General features: G+C 40.7%; 1 long non-coding RNA gene across 1 annotated transcript in view; it reads left to right on the top strand.

The window, feature by feature from the left end:
• LOC127568368 (uncharacterized) overlaps positions 1–21,128 on the top strand; it is a 48,605-nt gene that overhangs the window by 12,553 nt on the left and 14,924 nt on the right. The window lies entirely within an intron of this gene.

Here is a 21,128-nt window from a genome sequence, read left to right as displayed (position 1 = left end):
CTGCAGATGCTGGAAGTCTCATATAAAACTGGGAATACTGAAAATATTCAGCAGGTCCTGCAGCATCCAGAACATAGAACCGTACAGCACAGGAACAGGCTCTTTGGCCCACCATGTTTCCGCCAACCATGGTGCCAATCTAAACTAATCCCGTCTGCCTGCACATGGTGTATATCCCTCTATTCTCTGTCTAAATACCTTTTAAACATTGCTATTGTGTCTGCTTCTACCACCTCCCCTGGCAGCACGTTCCAGGTATCTACTACTCTGTTTTTAAAAAATACTTGACTCACAAATCTCCTTTAAACTTTTCCCCTCTCGCCCTAAACCTATGCACTCTAGTATTTAACATTTCCATCCTGGGAAAAAGATTCTATCTACTTATGCCTATCATAACTTAATACACTTCTGTCAGGTCGCCCCCTCAGTCTCCAAAGAAAACAATCCCATTTTGTCTAACCTCTCCTTATACCTAATACACTTCAATCCAGGCAACACTGTGGTGAACCTCTTCTGCACCCTCTCCAAAGACTCCACATTATTCCTATAGTGTGGCAACCGGAACTGCACACGATACTTCAAATATGGCCTTGCCAAAGTTTTATACAGCTGCAACGTGACTTGCCAACTTTTCTATTCAGTGTCCCGACTGATTAAGGCAAGCATGCCACGTTGCTTCTTAACCACTTGGTTTGCCACTTTCAGGGAGCTATAGACTTGTACCTCAAGATCCCTCAGTGCATCAATGCTCCAAAGGGTCCTGCCATTTACTGTATACTTTCCTCTTGCATTTGACCTCCCAAAGTGCAACACCTCACACTTGTCTAGATTAACTTCCATGTATCCAAATTTCCAACTGACCTATATTCTGCTGTATCCTTTAACAACCTTCCTCACCATCCACAACCCCACCAATTTTCATGCCATCTGCAAACTTGCTCATTAGGAGAGGCGCTGTTGATGTTTCAGGTCAATGATTTTTCATCTGAACTGAACCCAGCTCAATTTCATAATAGTTCATAATGCTACACTGGTTAACTATGCTAATCCACACTGAATTTTACCAGCCTAGATACTGGCATGAACTATTCTAACAATTCCGAAGCTGACTCTTTAGTATCAACACACATGTAGAATTACTTGGAGGACGCTATTATATTGCTAGCTTTCTCATGGCCTGTTGTCACAACCTCAAAAGTCACTGCCATCTACTACCAAGAGAAAATCTTAAAAGTCTGTTTAGCTTGACCTGACCCTTCTTTCCAAACATTGAATGTATTTATGTGCTGATCACTGTTTTCCAAGATATTTCTTCTTAGTTAAGATTAACTAAGAAGTCTGAGGATGTTTGCATTGTGAGGGCAATAAGACCTTAATTAACACCATTGGACTCCATATGCAGTGTAAATTTACATTTAATCAATAAAATTGCTTGAATTACCAGTTAGTGAATTTAGGAATTTGGGAATAACAGCACTGCTCCCTTATTGATAGTTTTGGGTTTCATAAAGACTGTTGAGGGAGAAGAACTGAAAATAGATTTATTCAAGCAGGTGAACTGATTGGCATATAATAGCTGTAATTGCACCAGCTGGTAATTTTATCCATATTTGGGTGGGCAGGAAAGGACTAGCAGCTGGACTTGAATAGGCAGGTGAGGAGAGTTAGCAAGAACAGGACATGGTTTTGCACTTCAGTTCTACTCCCAATATTCTGAGCAAGTCAAGGCCTTTGTAAAGCACCAGTCACTGCCTTGATATTGTGACATTGCTATTGGTATTGGTTTATTATTGTCACTTGTACCGAGGTACAGTGAAAGACTTGTCTTGCATACCGATCGTACAGGTCAATTATGCATCATGCATTTAAAAATAAATGTAAGGTTTTTATCAAGTAGTCTACCACGAAGTTGGAACAGCTTTAAAGAATAGTCAGGTCAGATGGTGCTAGGTTTGGCCTGATACCCTGACTTTCTGCTCAAAGATCTTCCCCATCCAGATTTACTCTTATCAGATGTGGAGGGCTCATTGACCTGAACCTCTGCACCAATTGCCCTCTGACTTGTAGGAGGGTACAATAAACAATAAGCATCAAATATGTAAATGACTAAAACTAGAATGGGTTCACAAGAGACTGCAAATGCCGGAATTAGGAGCACCAAACAAAATGCTGAAGGAACTCAGTGGGCCATGCAGCATCTGTGGAGGGAAAGGGACAGTTGATGTTTCGGGTTGAGGCCCTTCACCTGGACCCCAAATATTCACAAATATATGAAGGATTTAGATGAAGGAACTAAATTTGTGGAGACTGTGAGTTGTGAGGAGGATGCTGAGAGGCTCCAGAGTGATTTGTACTGTTCTACTCCCAATCAATTGCCAACAGAACTACAATTTGCCGAAGTTTCCTTTAAATAGCACAGGCTGTGGGAGAGGACAGGTGCTAGAAAGGGAAGTGGGATACAGTTCTTCCTGTCACTAAATGCCAGGTTTCCTGCATATAAATAATACTGATGTTGGGTGAATCACGAGGGTCCTTTCTGATAGAGCTATTATCAGCATTGTACAAAAACCTGCATCACTAGCAGACTACTCGGAATACTGCCATGAGTACAGGTCACTTGTGCCACCGTGCTCTAAGTTTCCTTTTGCAACCTCCACCCATGATGAGAATTGAAAGTAAGATGGCTTTTTTTTTCTGCTAAAGACAGCTGATACCTGTTGCAAAATGCTATCAGTACTTTACACTTATGGCTGCCTTAATTACCATGTCATTGTCCTATCGTTTCCCTCTTGGTTACATATTTTATATGGCAACAGCAACGACTAACTTGACAGCTGATGAAGTCACTCACCTGGCCATCATCTAAGCAATTGGAAACTGTTGCTCTATTACAGTTTGAGATACCTCCACCCCACCCACCCAGAATAAAACAAAAAAAACCCCATTCAGACCAGCACTTTGCCACATTTGCCCATGTGCCCACACTGGTTTTATTAGCTCCAACACAGTCAGTGGAAGTGCTGGCCTACTGCTTGAGGCCCTGCTGCTGAATCAGCTTTGACGCTGCAGCATGAATACAGTTACAAGGAAGCTAGAAGCAAAAATGTCCTTATTTTAAGAAAAAAAGTACACCAGTCAGGGCCACAAAATCATTACTTCCCCTATTCTGGGGCACTGACACAACTGAGAAATGAAACCTGGCTTCAGTTCAGTTTTAAGAATGGAACCACTAACAGAGCCAATGAACAGCCACCAAGTAGTATTTTTCAATGCCAATGGATCTAAATAGCTCAACAAGTTTATCCAGTAAACAGTTTCGCAGCATGAGCTTTTAGCCTTCAATCGGTGCTGAACTAATTGAGCACAAACAGGTGTGACAGTACAGCCCCTATAATTGGTCTCAGCACCCAGTGTAAGGCAAGAGAAAATGTGGTGAGGATCTCTTTTCTGTTCATTAAATCCTGAAACATTTCTGTGTGGGAATGGGATCAGACTTGATTAAAATGTCTGCAATGGTCAAATAGCTTGCTGATGCTCTCTTTTGGTACAAGAGGTAGGAATTTGGGTAAATAACCAATGCTCAAAGGATTTCACAAATTATTTAACTGACTTGAGGAAAGATAAGAGAATGAAAGTGGTTTAAAAAAGAAAACATTTTTTCTCATAGGAGAGGATAGAAACAAATAACACGTTCCCAATCTGTTCATGGACACTTTTTTTTTAATCTATTTCCCAGATGATGCAAAGTGTGAAACACAACCACAAGATGCTCATTCACAAGACATCAGCTTGTGCTGTGCTATAATCGGCTGGGATGCAAGTAACGACATCTATAAACATTCATCACCTAATACTTAAATCAAATAGCTGTGTGCTTGCTGCTATGTACAAGTTTCCAATGACTCTGTTGTGCTCACTGACAAATACTCCTCAGTAATTGTCAGGGATCCTTATTCAAAATGTGGCCCCCAATGGAAATTAATTGCTTGTGTGCAGTCTGAACCACATCATAAATGTCATGTAGAAGTTGCAGGGAGTGAGGAAGCATTGACAGCTCTATCCTCACTGTATCATTTAACTACCGGTAAAACATTCTGCGACAGAAGTGCTCTTCATTAATAATTTACTCCGCAGTATACAATGAGCCTTGCCAACGATGCCAGGGGAACAGCCACCTTCCTGTTTTAATGACACGAGCAGTGAAGGGGGAGGGGGACTTGCTCACATCAGCATTCACAGCACATCTGGGCATGTCAGTGTATGAAGATATCAAGGATGGAGTCGACAGGACAAAGGGGAGAAGAAAGAAGTGTCACCCAGAAAACCTTCCTTTTTATGCTTTGGAGAATAATGCATTACAATGACAGTTCATCCCTTAGTTTCTAGATTAAAGCTGAAGTGATCTACATGGAATCCAAACAGCAGATTTTTTTTTTATCTGTTAACAAGAAAAGGGCAGTGGCTGAATGAAAACGGCGTATAAACTTGATAACACCAAGCAAGTAAAATACTAACCAAAGATTACTATCTAAAGGCAATCATTTTAGTCCTTCCCTTTACCTAAGCTTGGTTTGATGCTTCTAAAAACGTCCATATTGACAACAACATGCAAAAGTACTAAACGTTGTTGGATGCTACATAGAATATTACAATATGAAGTTTGAATTCTCCTGTATTGTCATATTGTTGTCAGTTTTCTTTAAGTGGAATGGGGTGCTGGCAAATGTTTCTTGAAATTTGCTATATTCTTAAACAATGCATTCATCTAATCTTGATTCTGAACAAAATGCACACAGGATGTGATTGGGGTGGGTATGATGGAATGGTGGGGGTGAAGGTTGAAAGTAGTAAAGGACCGCTGGAATGGGCATGATAACGTCGGTATTAAAATTTTGTAGTCTCAACAGGAGAGTTCAGCTTCATCTTTTGCACTTTTATTCTTGTTTAAAATTAGAGGATAAACATGAGAGGAATTCCTTCCAGAGCATCACAGAGAACAACCAAGGAGGTGTTCAGATCTTCCCACTGTTCCATCTCAACAAGGTCAACAGAGCCAGCAAAATTTAAGCATGAGGGGGAATAGAACATCAAACCGTACAGCACAAGAATGGGCCCTTCGGTCCACAATGTCCGCGCCAATCATGATGCCAACTTGTACTAAATCTCTTCTGCCTGCACATGATCCATATCCCTCCATTTCCTGCATATTCATGTGTCTATTCAACAGCTTCGTAAACACCATGATCAAATCTGCTTCCACCAGTACCCTGTTCCAGGCACCTATCACTCTGTGTTTTTAAAAAAAAACCTCCCCTGCACGTCATCTTTAAACTTTCCTCCTCTCGCCTTTATAGTTCCAATTTTCAAATTCATTAATTAAAAAATGAAATTGCCATGCATACTCACCAGACCAGGCAGCGTCTGTGAAGAGAGAAACAGAGTTAATATTACAATTCTTTGACTTGAAACATTAATTTGTATCTCCACAGATGCTGCCTGACCTGCTGAGTATTTCCTGAATTTTAATTTCATTTCAATTTCAGCATCTGCAGTTTTTGCTTTTCAGTTTCTGTTCATTAAATGTTTCTCAATGCTCCATAATTATGGGAACACATTGATAAATATGCAAGTCACTCTAGCATAACCTGGAACAGAATGGAAGCATTGATCAGCTAGGTTAGTTCCATCGTGCCTTTTCTGAAGTTAAAATGTAGCTGGAGCAAATTATGTGATGTATATAAACTAAATATGCTCAAATAGAAGCTCAATCCAAATCCACCCTGCAGATATATCAAGTTTTTAAAACTATGATTAAAATGTTATTATCAATTTTGCAATCTCACTGGTTCTCCATTCTGCTTTGGAGCACCTAGTCAATCACAAAACATACATCAGGCTGCTGTTTATCGATTACAGCTCAGCATTCAACACCATCATCCCCTCATCACCAAGCTTCAAAACCTGGGCTTCTGTAACTTCCTCTGCAACTAGATCCTTGACTTCCTTAGCGGGAGACCACGGTCAATGAGGATCAGTAATAAGATCTCCTTCTCACTGATAATTCACACAGGTGCACCTCAAGGATGCATGCTTAGGCCACCGCTCTACTTTTCCTACTCTCATGACTGCGTGACTAAGCATAGCTCAAATGTCATCGACAAATCCACCATTGAAATGACTGTTGTTGGTAGAACCTCAGCTGCTGATGAGGAGGCGTACAGGAGCGAGATAGATTGGCTGGTTGAGTGGTGTTGCAACAACAACCTCGCATTCAACATAAGAAAGACCAAGGAATTTATTGTGGACTTCAGGAAGGGAAAGTTGGGAGAACGCACACCAATCCTTATCGGGAAGTCAGCGGTGGAAAGGGTGAGCAGCTTCAAGTTACTGGGGCTCAACATCTTAGAGGATCTATCCTGGGCCCAACACATTGATGCAATCATGAAGAAGGCACGTCAGTGGCTCTACTTTGTTAGGAGTTTGAGGAGATTCGGTATGCCACCAAAGATTCTTACAAATTTCTATAGATGTGCGGTGGAAGTATTCTGACTGGTTGCATCACATCCAGTACAGGATCACAAGAGGCTGCAGAAGATCGTAGACTCAGCCAGCTCTATCACGGGCCCACCATCCCCACCACTGAGGACATCTTCAAGAGGTGGTGCCTCAAGAAGATGACATCCATCATTAAGGACCCTCACCATCTGGGACATGCCCTCTTCTCGTTACTACCATTGGGGAGAATATTACAGGAGCCTGAAGACCCACACTGAATGATTCAGAAACAGCTTCTTCCCCTCTGCCATCCATGAACACTACCTCATTATTCCTTTTTGCACTATTTATTTTTTGTAATTTATAGTACTTTTTTTGTAATTTATAGTAATTTTATGTCTTTGCACTGTAATTGCAAAACAACAGATTTCATGTCATATAAGTTGGTGGTAATAAATCTGATTCTGATTCTTCTGATTACACAAGATATTCCAGGATTCTGATATACTTTTGGAAAAGCAACAAGATAAACACTAAGGCAGCATAGAATAGGAATATCTCACAACCACTTCATGTTGACGCAGCAGCTGTTAGCTAAGGCCGGATGGGACATTTAAGGTTGGTTAAGTACATTATTGTTACATTGATGGTAAAAATGATGGTTTATGTGAACCAATGCAGTACTTGTTTGGAAAGATTGAATATTCCACTCCTGTGGCTGTGGAAGGGTTAGCACTATTCACTGCAGCACTGCCAGAGAAAATTGGGGCTAATTGAAAGAAATTATTGCTGTCATATTGCTTCAACTTAGAAGAGCTGAGGATTTTTTTTTTGCTGAATGCCACAATGTGCAGAATCCATGCAATAGCATTTTCACAGTGCCGATTACACTTGCATTGTTCACTGGAAAGATACCTTCCAAATTTTCCTCATTGCAGCTGATTTAATTTTCATAGCATTTTTTAAAATTTCAGTGCATCTAAATATTTGCATGAATAAAACATGAATCTAAGGTTTCTTCAGCCTTACAGTTACCCTTTCAAGAATCAAAGCATAACCCCATCCTCTAAGTATTAGCTAATGACAAACTTGGGATGATCGAATTACTTATGTTTCATAACTGATTGCCTGGCAATTCTCCTGTAGGGTAGCATTGCCAGGCAGCAAGGTTGCCCAAGGTCCAATAACTTTTCAACCAACTTCCATATGGTGCACTAAATGCTTTAAAAGTCTCTGCACACATGATACAAACATTAAAGCTCCTTCAAATCTAACTGAAATATCTTATATTGAAAAGGGTGTTTGAGTGACTGGCAGGCATATGACGGAGCAAGTGTATATTAAGCTCCAAACTATGTGGATTAAAATGTGAAAAGCTGCAAACAATTTACACTTTAATTTTTCCTTGCCACATTCAAAATTTTACACATTTTGTAGCATATTGCTGTGGGGAAATCTGTGCTTTATTGACGCCATCCCCTCAAATGGATTCTTTTCATTACTTATGATGAAATGGTCCTGCATATTACTGACTGTAAATAGTGTTATGACAATTTAATTTTACTGAGACACAACCTTTAAATATGAACTTGTCTCTAATAGTAACATGGGAGAACAGCTTTGGACCTGTGTGTTACACTTCTGTTTGGATGAATGTTAGTAATCCAGATTGCTTCACTGTAAATTTCTCTGGTATATTTTCCCCACTGTATCCAAAATCAAGCCAGTTGTGAACTTACAATGTCAGTCTTTAGGTTAGGAGACAGCACCATCATGACCTAGAGAGAGAGTTAGGTAAACATTTTTATTTGCAGGGCAGTTGGAAGGTCATCATGAATTTCATACAATTATTTTAAAACTTCATAAGTACTATCATAATCTGATGATTGTATTTCTGCAGCTTCCGGTCCTGGTGACTTAATTTTAATTTTTTTTACGTTAACAGGAAATTCTAATGCAAAAGGCATTAAAAATGATTTATGATGCACAACAGTATTTCTTAATATTTAGTTTCTATTAATCAGTAAATGGTAACAGAAAACCCAGAGAGATGACTTGACCTGAGTATATGACATGCCACCAATCCATTGTCATTTGTAAGCATAATAAAAGCATGCAGTGGATTAACATGTTGGTTACCAAAGTGCTCTACATGGAGTGCAAGGACATAGATTTGTCTTCACCATCCATCACATGAAGAACCAGCTGGGTGTGTGCTGTCAGAAGGAAATGATGAACTGAGGGGAGAATCTACCAAGAAGGAGGGAGAGAAAAACATAAGGCAATCTGCCTCTCACAGTTCCAAACTTAGACGAGTTCACACAGACTGACCAAAAGCCTTGGAATAAGTTGCCTGCTCATCCTCTTTGCTGATAATGGAACTCAAAACCTTAAAAGTATCTTAAAGATATTTCAGAGAATGAAAAAAAAAATGGAAAGTAGAATTGTTTATAAGAATGTAAGGATAAAATGAGAAAATGCAGAAGCTAGGAATTTGCAATAAAACACAAAAATGTTGAGAATGCAAAGAAGACCATATCTAGAGGGAAAACTAGGTTGTTTCAGGCATGTCTTGCATTAGAAAGGTTTCACCAGAAACATTAATCTATTTCTCTTTCTCAAAAGTCATGCATTTTTAGCATTGTCAGGTATTTAATTGAAAAGGAAGAATTAAGTTCGGTGGTGTCAGAGCAGGCTGAAACAATAGGTCTGCCAGGGCAGTCATGCTTGTGGATTTTGGGCAGGATGTAGAAGTGGGCTGTTCAGGGATGGGACCCTATAAGGCTGGAAGTTGTGGAAGGAAGGTTGCTCAAGGAACTGACATCCATGACTGTCTGGGAGATTTCTCTTCTCTGCTCTTGTCTCACCGAACTTGCTTCTGTCTATCTTGACTCTGTACTCTTTCCTCTGGTCCAGGCCCTTCCCAGTTGCATCCACGATACCTCTGATGCCCTCCGCATCTTTGACCATTTCTAATCCCCTCGCCCCAGCAAGCACATCTTTAACATGGACATGCAATCCCTCTACATCTCCATTCCCATGTCAGGAGGGTCTGAGGGCTTCTTCCTTGAGCAGAGGCCCAACCATTTCCCCTCCACCAACACATTCATTTGCCTGGCTGAACTTGTTCTCACATTGAGCAACTTTTCCTTCAACTCCACTCACTTTCTCCAGATCAAAGGTGTAGCAATGGCACTTACATAGGCCAAAGCTCTGCCTGTCTTTTTCGTGGGATATGTGGAATGGTCTTTTTTTCAGTCCTACTCCACTCCATCAACTCTTATCTGGTACGTCAATGACTGCATTGGTGCTGCTTCCAGTACTCATGCAGAATTCAACAATTTCATTATTTTTGCTGCCAATTTCCACCCTGTCCTCACCTTCACATGGTCAATCTTGTGACTCCTCCCTTCCTTTTCTGGATCTCTGTTTCCATCTCAGGAGACAGGCCAGGTGCCTGACATTCATTACAAGACTTCCAACTTTCACAGCAACTTGATTACTCTTCATCCCACTTTGCCTCCTGTAAGGACTCTAGTCCATTCTTCGATTTCCACTCTCTGTTGCATTTCTCCAGTGATGAGATTTTCTGTTTAGGTGCCCATGGAATGTCTTCCTTGCTCAGTTGTGGCTTCCCCTCTACAATTGTTAACAAAACCCTTGACCACATCTCATTCATTTCTCACACCTCTGCTCTCACCCGCTCTCCTTTGGGACAGAACAAAGATAGAATTCCTCTGGTCCTCCCCTCCCATTCCACCAGCCTCCAATAGATCATTCAGTAGATCAGCATCTGCAATTTAGGCAACATTCAAAGAGATTCCACCACCAGACATCCTTTCCTCTCCTTGCAGCAGTTCACAGGGGCCATTCCCTTCACGATTTCCTGGTCCACTCTTCTGCTCCCACCAACTATATTCCTTCTTATAGCATTTTCCCTTGCAACTGCTGATGATGCAACTCTTGTCCTTTTACCTCTCCCCTTCCCAACATCTGGGGATCCAAGCAGTCCTTCTGAGTTGAACTTCTAATCTAGTTTACTGCATTTGGTGTTCACAGTGTGGTCTCTACGTTGGAGAAACCAAAAACAGGTTGTGTGACTACTTTGCCAAACCCCTGTGTTCGGTCCACATTGTGGCCCTGAACTTCCTGTCACCTACCAATTCAAATTTCCATCCTACTCTGATCTATTGGTCTGTTGCCCACTGTACTGTTGCAACGATACATTACAAAAGCTTGAGGAACAGCACCTCAGATTCCATTTGAGCATGTTGCAGCCTTCTGGACTCAATATTGAATTCTACAGCTTGAGGTAACTTGATTTCTCTGTTTCTATCAGTTATCCATCTGTAATATTGTCTCAGTTTACCTTCCGCCCCCCCCCCCCCTTTATTTTGCCCTGGAAGTGGAGGACATGCGCAGCCTGACCTGCCAGGCATGTCTTCCTGCTCTGCATTTCACAACGACTACATTCTTTCTTCCATGTTCTCACTTTCTAACTGCTTCCATTTACCGGATACCTTGTTTACAGCTCATCCCCCTGGTTCTACCCTATCAGAGACATCCCCTCCCCAACCCTCACTGCAGCTTTTGTCTCCTTCCCAGGTCTGACCTGAAACATTAATTCTGTGTCTCTTCCCACAGATGTGGCCTAACATGCTGAGTATTTTCTATTAACATTTTAGATTTCCAACATCTACAGTATTTTTGATTTTTATGGAATATTTGCAGGTTATTTAGGCACAGATCACCATCCTATTACCTTGCCTAGTCAATCAGAATTAGTCTGTGTCCTTAAACAGTGATTGTCAGCGTGCTACCCAACTATCGGGTATCTCTGCCAGACCTATTCCTTTCCCATCCAACATCACAACACGCTTCCAAAAAGGGCTCTATAGATGGCATTAAGAAGTGGGAGCACTGATCTGCTTCTCTCTATCTGAGGAGAATTGAGGCCAATTATAGGATGAACTAATTCAGCACAGATCAAACCACACACACACACTCCTAGTCTCCATAAAACTGCTGATCCAGTTACATTGTTTCCTTTTTTATTTCTGGAAGCATTGACTTGTCACATCAGCAGATACTAGGCCCCTTTAAACTAATGAGCAAGTATGTATTTACCTGATGAAACTGGACCCCGAGCTTACAATTCACTTTTGGATGTTCTAACATTGTTTGGCTAAGCCAGTCTTCATTTTCCTGGAATGTAACAAGACAGTATTCAGCTGCCAGCTTGCTTTGCTGTTAAATTTATTTTCGTCTCTTCAAATGCTGATAAAAATGTCATGTTGTGATGCTTTAGCTGCCCTGAGTGCTGCCCACCTACAGCTGCAGGCTTGGGTTGGACTGGGAGCCAAAAACACCATAAGGAAAGCAGACTGTAACCTCCACCACCCCTGGTCTTTCCACACTGCTCACTTTCCTGCTAAATGATGCAACGTTACCCCCTCAGGGACTCTAAGTCTGATCTTGTTCTTTATCCCCCTCTCTTCTCCCCTTGACCAAGGTAAGCTCAAGCCTGAATTTTTCATGAAAGAGATAATATCCTCTTATCTGAGGTAACAGGATCCAAAAAAATGCATCCTTCAGCAAAAACAAACTTCTAATGCTGGTGGTCTTAATTCTTCGCAAAAAAAAGTCTTTCAAATTGCAACAGTTTTGTGTTTTCTTTTTGCAAAATTAGATGTTAAGCTTCATTAAGCACCAGCACCCTTTCAGAAGCATTTATTCAAATGTAGCCTACCTGACGAGCCGAAAGCTAGAACTAAGATCAAGAGGAGGAATTAATGCTGAGGTCTGCTTTGAAATTCAACACTAAAAAGATCTGACACACTACTATCTGCTGGACTGTAAGGAAAAAGCTGCTTGTGCAGAGAAAGGTTGTCTGGCTTGATGCCAAGGCATGAAATCTGTCAAGCCCATTTGTGGCATTAGGGTAGACATTGCTGAAAAGGTCCTGAATGTTAAGGGAAGACAAATAACCTCAGGTGGTGTTTGAACATTGATTGATATTACTGCCAAATACAACGAAATAAATATGCAGGTGATGGATAAACATCTTTTGAGTGAAGGTATTATCCAGCGGGCATAATCGGTGCCAGCCGCACAGGAGCTGTGGGTGGCCGGAGGTTAGCCATTTCATGCCCGCTCAGTAAAGCAGGCTTAATCGCTTCCAATATTTTCTGTTAAAAAGGATGCTTAATGAGCCAGTTTCACAAGCCCAGAGAAACTGATTATTATCTGTGAATTCCTACGGAGTTGGGTATTTTCCAAGAAGATATTTTAGGTTGTGAAGAGAGAAAATGGCCAGTAGATGCCACTGTTGGTCTTTTTCAATTTGGTCTTGGTGATTGGCCTCAGCTTTTCCAACTAAATCTTGTTTTTCTTCATTTCAATTTATCATTCAATTTTGTTCCAGAAGTACTTTTTGATTTAGAATATTTCACAGTGTATTTCTGGTGCATAATTCTCTTTATAATGCCTGTAAAATAATCATCAAAATAGAGGGTAACTTTGTATTTAAACTGTATTATAAAAGGCAGGATTAAAATCCCACCGAGCTGTAAACATAGTGCATATCCAAAACTGATTAGTCTTCAGTTCTATAACATTTTTTCAAAATATAGCATAAGTGAAGTTTCATTTCTGAGAGAAATCGTACATGGTTTCTTTAAATTTAAATCATAAAAATGAGTGTGGCTGAATTATTGCAGGAATAATTAGGATGACTGATTTATGATCATATGATCTGAAAAACCTGATAAGAAATGTATCAATGTGAGGCACTTCCAACAGCAGATACTGGACCAATGTTTCCTACAGTATCAGTAAACCAGTGTGCAAAATACAGTGTATTTTGTGAACTAGTCTTGCATTCATTGTAATTGTAACCCTCGTGCACAGGAGACGTATTTAAAAAAAAATTCTGTTTTGATCAATGTTTCACTTCTCTTTATTTTGTTTTCAGTTTTTATTCTGAGTAACTGTGATATCTGTTTTACTTCTACATTTGAGCATTAAGCTATTACAGTAAGGAAAGCAAGCAGATCCCTGTCTAAGTCCATTATATGATCACATTTCCACCCATGATTTCTGGAAGATAAGCTTCAGCTTTAATTTTTGACATTAATTGGCATCTTATCTGCACTATTTAAGAAGATGACCATTTTGCCTTCTTTTTGTGACTCATTTTTCCATCCTTTATCCGCCCATATCTTGCTTTCATCTAAAGGCAATGGGCAACTTACAAGGGTACAATTTCACAATTGTTCCACCTGCATTATATTAAAATGATAACTTTTCTTGGTTGAACCTTGGTAATAGCTATCAGCAAGATATGCAACCATGCTGGCCTTAACCACTGTGCCAGATCATATCCTCAGTTTACACCCATGGATGCATACACCTAGAGAGATGTTCATTAGTACCCTAAAAGCGAATGGGTGCTTTTGACCTCACTGATCTTCCTCCTCTCACCCTGGACTGCTAGAGCAACTTACGACAGCTAAGGATCAACTAATTCATCGTGTTAAGGGGATTCAGTCCAGGATTTTCTTAATGTCAATGGCACAACTATACGCTGTACTTAAAGATGGCACAAATTTCACCAATTTCAATGGAGGTAAAATCAGGCACTACCAGCAATGAGGGCTGATATGTAAAGTAAGTTTTGTATACAGAAGATATATTGTAAATCTATCTCACAAACTCCACACTCTTACAGGTATTGCTTTTTCTATGGCTGCATGGGAAAGTGCCTTGAAATGCGGCCAGTTGGCGAGGACAAAAGAGTGCACCAGGGAGTTGCGAAGGGAGTGATCCCTGCAAAATACTACAATGGCAGGGGAGTCAACTCTGCCCCCACTCAAGTGACAGAGTAAGAGCAGAATTCCCCTGATACTTCCACTCATTAGCCTCCACATTCAGTGGATTATCCTTTGCAGTTTCTACTATCTCCAACACCAGATGCATATTCCCCTCCCCTATCCTTTTAGCAACTTGCAGGGATCACTCCCTTTACAACTCCCTGGTCTTCTCTTCAGTCCCCGTTAACCAGTCCCTCTCTTGTGTCGCTTTCCCATGCGATCACAGGGGATACAACAGTCGACCTTTCACTTCTTCACATTATCCAGGGACCCAAACAGTCTTCAAACTGAAGCAGCAACTACTTGCACCTTTTCCAGTGTATTGCATTCAGTGTTCACAGTGTGGTCACCTCTACACTGGAGAAACCAAACACAGATTGGATGATTACTTTGCAAAGCATCTGTGTTCCATCCACAGGAGCAACCCTGAGCTTCCAGTTGCCTGCCACTTTACTTCGCCATCCTAGTGTCACTCTGACCTTTGTCTGTAGTTTCCTGCACTGTTACAATGACGCCCAACGCAAGTCTGTGCACATTCAGCCTTTTGGAATCGATATCAAATTCCCAGACGTAAGGTAGCTTGTGCTTTCCTTCTGTGTGTGCCAGAACTGGACCTTTCTGCTTTTCATTGTGTAGGCTCAGTTTGTCTGATTCTCGCCATTTGGACTTGACCTATTAGAGATTCCCTTTCTTCTACACATCACTCCCCCATCATCTCTCCTGCTGAAAACTAACTTGACAAGGGGTTGCAAACCTGAAAAGTCTTTCGTCCCACAGATGCTGCCTGACCTGCTGAGTTTCCAGTATTTCTGTTTATATGTTATGGCTAATATTAGTTTTAAAGCTACTACAGTCCTTCTTTCTCTGATTAAATTAATCTCTCACTCTTCAGACATTCATAGGTGTGACCTGTTTACTCATTTGCCAGTTAACCTTTTCTGTTCATGGAAAGACTGCTTTGTAGGGAATAAAGCTATTTTTGTAGGCGATATTCTTATTTTTTTCATTTAGTTATCTCCACTATAGAAACATCTAAAATATAAGTTTATGGATAGTTAATATGATTATTTTTTGAGGTAGGAATTCATCTTCCATTGCTTGCGTAAATGGGAATTGCCCATTACACCCATCTTGAAGTTTGGTTCCCTTGACTTTAATGGAATTGAAACTCAGTGTGGAGGCATGAGAGCTCAGCAGATGACAGAATTTCAGCACCTGCTTGCTGCTAAAGATAAATTTCTACCCCTTCACTTATTTAGTACATATCTCAGTATCTCTTTGTTGGGTGTTAAGTTCAGAAGAGATCTAATTTTGAATCAAATCATTTCATATAAAAGAGATCAATCATTCTGAAGCATTTTACTTCCATTTTTCCATGTTTTCCCATGTTTAGTTTGTCATGGAGCAGTGAATAAATAACTATCCTGATTGAGCATACTTTTGTAGTTCAAACTTTCTGCATATAATTTTTCTTCCTCTTTAATTTGTTTCATGACAATATTGCACTGAAGATTTGTCAAAAGAAGTTATTCCTTATTGTAAAAGAGATGTTGATTCCTTAGAACAACAGCAGATACAGAAGTACAAAAATGGAATGTCCCATTTTGACTCAAATCGTGAATATCTTTATTGTTTAAAACAACACTGAGTACAATGTTAATGTGAGACTTCTAGGAAAGCTGATATTCTTGGTGTAGAAATTAATAAAATGATTAGGATAGGAATTTTCAAACACTTAATCACAAAATAATGGTGGCAAAAATGGTATGACCTACAGAAGGCCATCACGAGAGTGAAAAGACAATTCCATGTGAAGTTAGAGAGACAATCAGATGCACGACAGCTGTGGCAGGGTTTGCATGCCATTACTTCCTATAAGGCGAAACCTAACAGCACAAATGGCAGTGATGCTTCGCTTCCCAATGAGCTCAATGCCTTTTCTGTACGCTTTGAAAGGGAGAGTAGCACTACATCTGTGCGAATCCCCACAATATCCAACGACCCTGTGATTTCTGTTCTGGAGGCCAATGTCTGAACATCCTTCAAGAGGGTGAATGTCAGGCCCTGACAGTGTACCTGGCCAGGTACTGAAAACTTGTGCTGACTAACTGGCTGGAGTATTCGATGATGTCTTCAACCTCTCACTGCTGCAGTCTGGGGTTCCCACCTGCTTCAGAAGGGCAGCCATCATTCCAGTGCCCAAGAAGAGCAGGGTGAGCTGCCTCAATGACCATTGCCCAGTAGCACTCACGTCTGCTGTGATGAAGTGCTTCGAGAGGTTGGTTATGGCTAGAATTAACTTCTGCCTGAGTAAGGACCTGGACCCACTGCAGTTCACCTACAGCCACAATAGGTCTACAGCAGACGCAATCTCACTGGCTCTCCACTCTGATTTGGAGCACCTAGACAACTGCAAGATATGTGTCAGTCTACTGTTTATCGATTACAGCTCAGCGTTCAACACCATCATTCCCTCAGTACTAATAACCAAGCTTCAAAACTTGAGCCTCTGTACTTCCCTCCGCAACAGTCAGTGCGGATCGGCAATAACATCTCCTCCTCACTGGCAATCAACACAGGCGCACTACAAGGATGCGTGCTTAGCCCACTGCTCTATTCTCTCTACACAGCTCAATCACAATCTCTAACTTCATCAACAACACCGCTATTGTTGGTAAAATCTCAGAAGGCGATGAGGAGGCTTACAGGAGTGAGATAGATCAATTGGTTGAGTGGTGTCATAAAAACAACCTCGCACTCAACGTCAGCAAGACTAAGAAACTGATTGTGGACTTCAGGAAGGGGAAGTCGGGGGAACACACATCAGTCCTCATTGAGGGATCAGCAGTGGAAGGGGCGAGCAGCTTCAAGTTCCTGGGCATCAGCAACTCAGAGGATCTATCCTGGGCCCAATGCATTGATGCAATCACGAAGGCGGCACACCAGCGGCTCTAGTTCATTAGCAGTTTGAGGAGATTTAGTATGTCACCAAAAGACACTTACAAATTTCTAATGATATATGGTGGAGAGCATTCTGATTGGTTGCATCACAGCCTGGTATGGAGGCTCTAATGCACAGGATTGCAAGAGGATGTAGAGGGCTGTAGACTCAGCCAGCTCCATCATGGGCGCAACTCTCCCCACCATAGAGTACATCTTCAAGAGGTGGGGCCTCAAGAAGGTGGCATCCATCATTAAGGACCTTAACAATCTGGGATATGCCTTCTTCTCGTTACTACCACTGGGGAGGAGATACAGGAGCCTCAAGACCCAAACTCAGTGATTCAGGAACAGCTTCTTCCCCTCCACTATCAGATTTCTGAAAGAACCATGAACACTATCTCATTATTCCATTTTTTTGAACTATATTTATTTTTGTAATTTATATATGTTTATGTCTTTGCAGTATACTGCTGCTGCAAAACAACAAATTTCACATCATATATCAGTGATAATAAATCTGATTCTGATATATTTGTCAATCTATTTCATGTATACAGTATCCTTAACATAGGAAATCCCAAAATGTGTAGGAAGAAAAATGGACATTGAGCAGAAGGTCAGAGTAATAGAGAGTTCATATATTTAGATGTGGGAAAGGTGACCTAGCACTAGAGAGAGTTACAGAATTTGGGAAATGGGTGTCTAAAGATAAGGATGAAAAGTATGAATTTGAGATTGTGGAGTGTGGAAGTGATTGTATGTTGATGAAGGGTGAGCTTGAGAAGATGAAGGTGGCAGTTTTGAAACATGGGCCACATTCCGTATCTCAGGAGTTGAACCTTTTGGAAGATGGAGTCTGGAATTGATAAAGGTATGTATGAAGTTTTTGGCTCCATAGAGTGGAGGACAATGAAGTTATGGAGGTGAAAGTAGGCCTGATTTGTAATGAAAAAAATGAAGCTGGTAGCTGATTTGTCCAAATGTACACATAATGAAAATTAGCAATCAAGAACCCTTAATTTTTCCACCCTGAATGTTGGAACTTTGTATCATTATTAATTAGAAAGTTAGAATTAATTAGAATAAGAAATAACTAACCAATTTACTTGGTGTTGCAAAATCACATTGCTTCTCAATATGGAATAATTGTAGCCTAATAATCAAGTGGCCATTCACAATTCTCCCATTGCCCCCAAAGGGTGCAAGAGGTAATCTGAAGGAGAAGGGGTTAATATTGATGTTTACAAACGAAAAGGATCGATTTCCATGATGCTTTTAAATTATGTTTTTTGGAGGATGATTGCAAAACAGTGAACAGAAACAGGATGCAGAAACATCAGCTTGCACCTTTTGCCTGCACAGATGCTGCTTGTCCCACTGAGTTTTTACAACAGTCTGTTTTTGTTCTAAATTCCAGCATCTACAGTCTCGTCTTCATGTAAAACAGTGGTTGTTTTGTTCATGATAACAAAAATGAAAGTTATCAATAGCTGCTTACAAGATCATAATATTGCCAGGAGGTTGAGGTAATGTCATAAATCATGAAGTCAAAACAGTCAGTTAAATTAAGAATCCACATATTGTCCGACGTATGTTATTGACAACCTTTTATTCACCTTGCAGCATAAGCCATTTTGCACTGCATACTGGAACTGAAATCTAAATGTATCTTATATTTATCGATGTTTAGAGAGAGGAAACAAACCTATAATAATATGGAAGTGAAGATAACAGCAGATATACACATGTATGTCCTCTAAAAACAAAATAGAATTTGTGTATAATTAGTTTATTTTTCAGTAGTATGTCAAAATAAGAACATCTTCAAGATTATATGGACAAGAATATCATGCAGTAGCAGGGAGCTAGGTGAAATTCTGATCCCCCATTCTGGATGCATATTCCTGTTAGATAAAAGAACAGAAGTGTTTTATGTATAATGTTTTGATGAATTTCTAAGTAGAACTTCGAGCAGTCTATGTTTTAATTTGCTCATAGCTTGCCATTTTTGTGATGGGATATTCTGACCTCTCACCTGGTTTCCCAACTGATCTCCAAACCATTTTCTGAGATTTCAAGTCCAGCAGTTTCCCACCTTTAACACCTTTCAATGATTGTTTACTGTGACAATGGTCAAAAAGTTTAAAATCTGTGCTTAAATTACAGCACAGTCCAGACAAAACCAATGTTGAAAACAAGGTAGCTTATCAATGTGACCATCTAGTGTCTGTTTTTATAAGTGATTTCTTGCCTCCTAAGCTTTCAACATATTACAGAGAGTTTAGGTCAGTTTAGTCAAAGAGGAAAGTCTTGAAGAAAACTAGAAGGACAGAGAGGTCTAATGAGGGTGAGATTTTCAGAGCTTAAAGCTTGGCATCTGAAGATATGATTGCCAGTGGTGGAGTGATTAAATTTGGGAGGTACAAAAGGGAGTGCATGTATCTCAGAGGGTTCAAGGGCTGGAAGAGATTATATAGAAAAGAAGGGCCAATGTAGGGGTTGTGTTGGAAAATAGTGGCGAAGATTTTAAAATTGCAGGATGATCAGAACAGAGGCCAATGAAGTATTTTGGGCATATTGGATAGTATGATAGGTAACAAGAGTTTTGGATGATTTCTCGTGCATCAGGAATAGAAGGAGGAATGTTCTAGTCAATCACTTACCTGCCCAACTGATTGGCCACTCATTGGGCTGATCACCCATCTCCTGTACTTGAATATCTATCTTCCAGACCAGTCACCTACTCTCCTGAGTGATCACCCCCCTTCTGGTCTGATCAGCTGCCTTAGAGACCAATCACCTACTCTTCTAACACAATCGAGCCTTACCCATTGGTCCCTTCTCAATAGCAATTCATCCCCTTCTCAAGTAGCACTCTCCTTTATCCACCTAGTTGAGAACCATTTGAAGCATCAGAGTGCCCAAGATTCCAGAGTATGTCACTGGCAACCTGCCTATTTGGTACCTGCAATTTCCCATTTTACAGTGATGCTGAGAACCAGTAGTCAGTGTGTTGCCGTCCGATGCACTTAGGTGTAGGGACTGTACCTGCATTCACTGCAAGGCCAAAACTGGGTGTGTTCAGCTTCAAGGTGATTATATTATAAGTGCATTCAGTACCTTGAACTAATTACAAACAGAATGCTGTTTACTTTTACTGCCATGCCGTGGTCTGACATTAGTTTAATAATCTTCATAGCCACTGCTGTATCAACCTACCTCAGCAGGCTTAGAAAAACTGAAAAAACTCTCCCACAGTTTAGATGACTGTGCAGCAGTATAAACCCATCAGTTTGGTCTGATGTCCATCCAAACTCGTGCATGGATGAGTTCCCATCCACCCCTAACTGGAGGCTGCAGTGCTATTTTTTCCCATTTCAGTGGGATGCTCCATCCCATGGTTTAGGTGAAAACTAAGAGAACTTGCAACACATATGGCAGACAGGTTGGAATGTCAGCCTCCTCTTGATTTTGAGTCAATGGCCACAGGATGTCAGCAGGTAAGCATCTTTATGCGCTCCAAGCCTGCTCAAACTCATTTCACATGGGATCCTTTACAGCCGTCACAAAGTCACCCTGCTCTGGGCTGCATTCCAAATGCAGCCTCCGGAGAGAAGAGATAGTGAAATGCTTCAGACTACTGTCTGAGCCCAGAACACGATCAGACATTTGGGGAAGAACTGAAGGTCAGACATGCACATTAAAAAAAATCAGTGCAAGTTTAAAATGGTATGACCCTGAAATCTCTACACTCTGTATCAGTGTACACTGAGATATCAAATTTCTAAAGAAACTAAAAGAAAGCAAATGGTACAACTT

The sequence above is a fragment of the Pristis pectinata genome, chromosome 3 (genome assembly GCF_009764475.1).
Source record: "Pristis pectinata isolate sPriPec2 chromosome 3, sPriPec2.1.pri, whole genome shotgun sequence".
Classification (NCBI taxonomy): domain Eukaryota; kingdom Metazoa; phylum Chordata; class Chondrichthyes; order Rhinopristiformes; family Pristidae; genus Pristis; species Pristis pectinata.
Note: the sequence above shows the minus strand (reverse complement) of the source record. Positions and strands in the feature narration are given on the sequence as shown.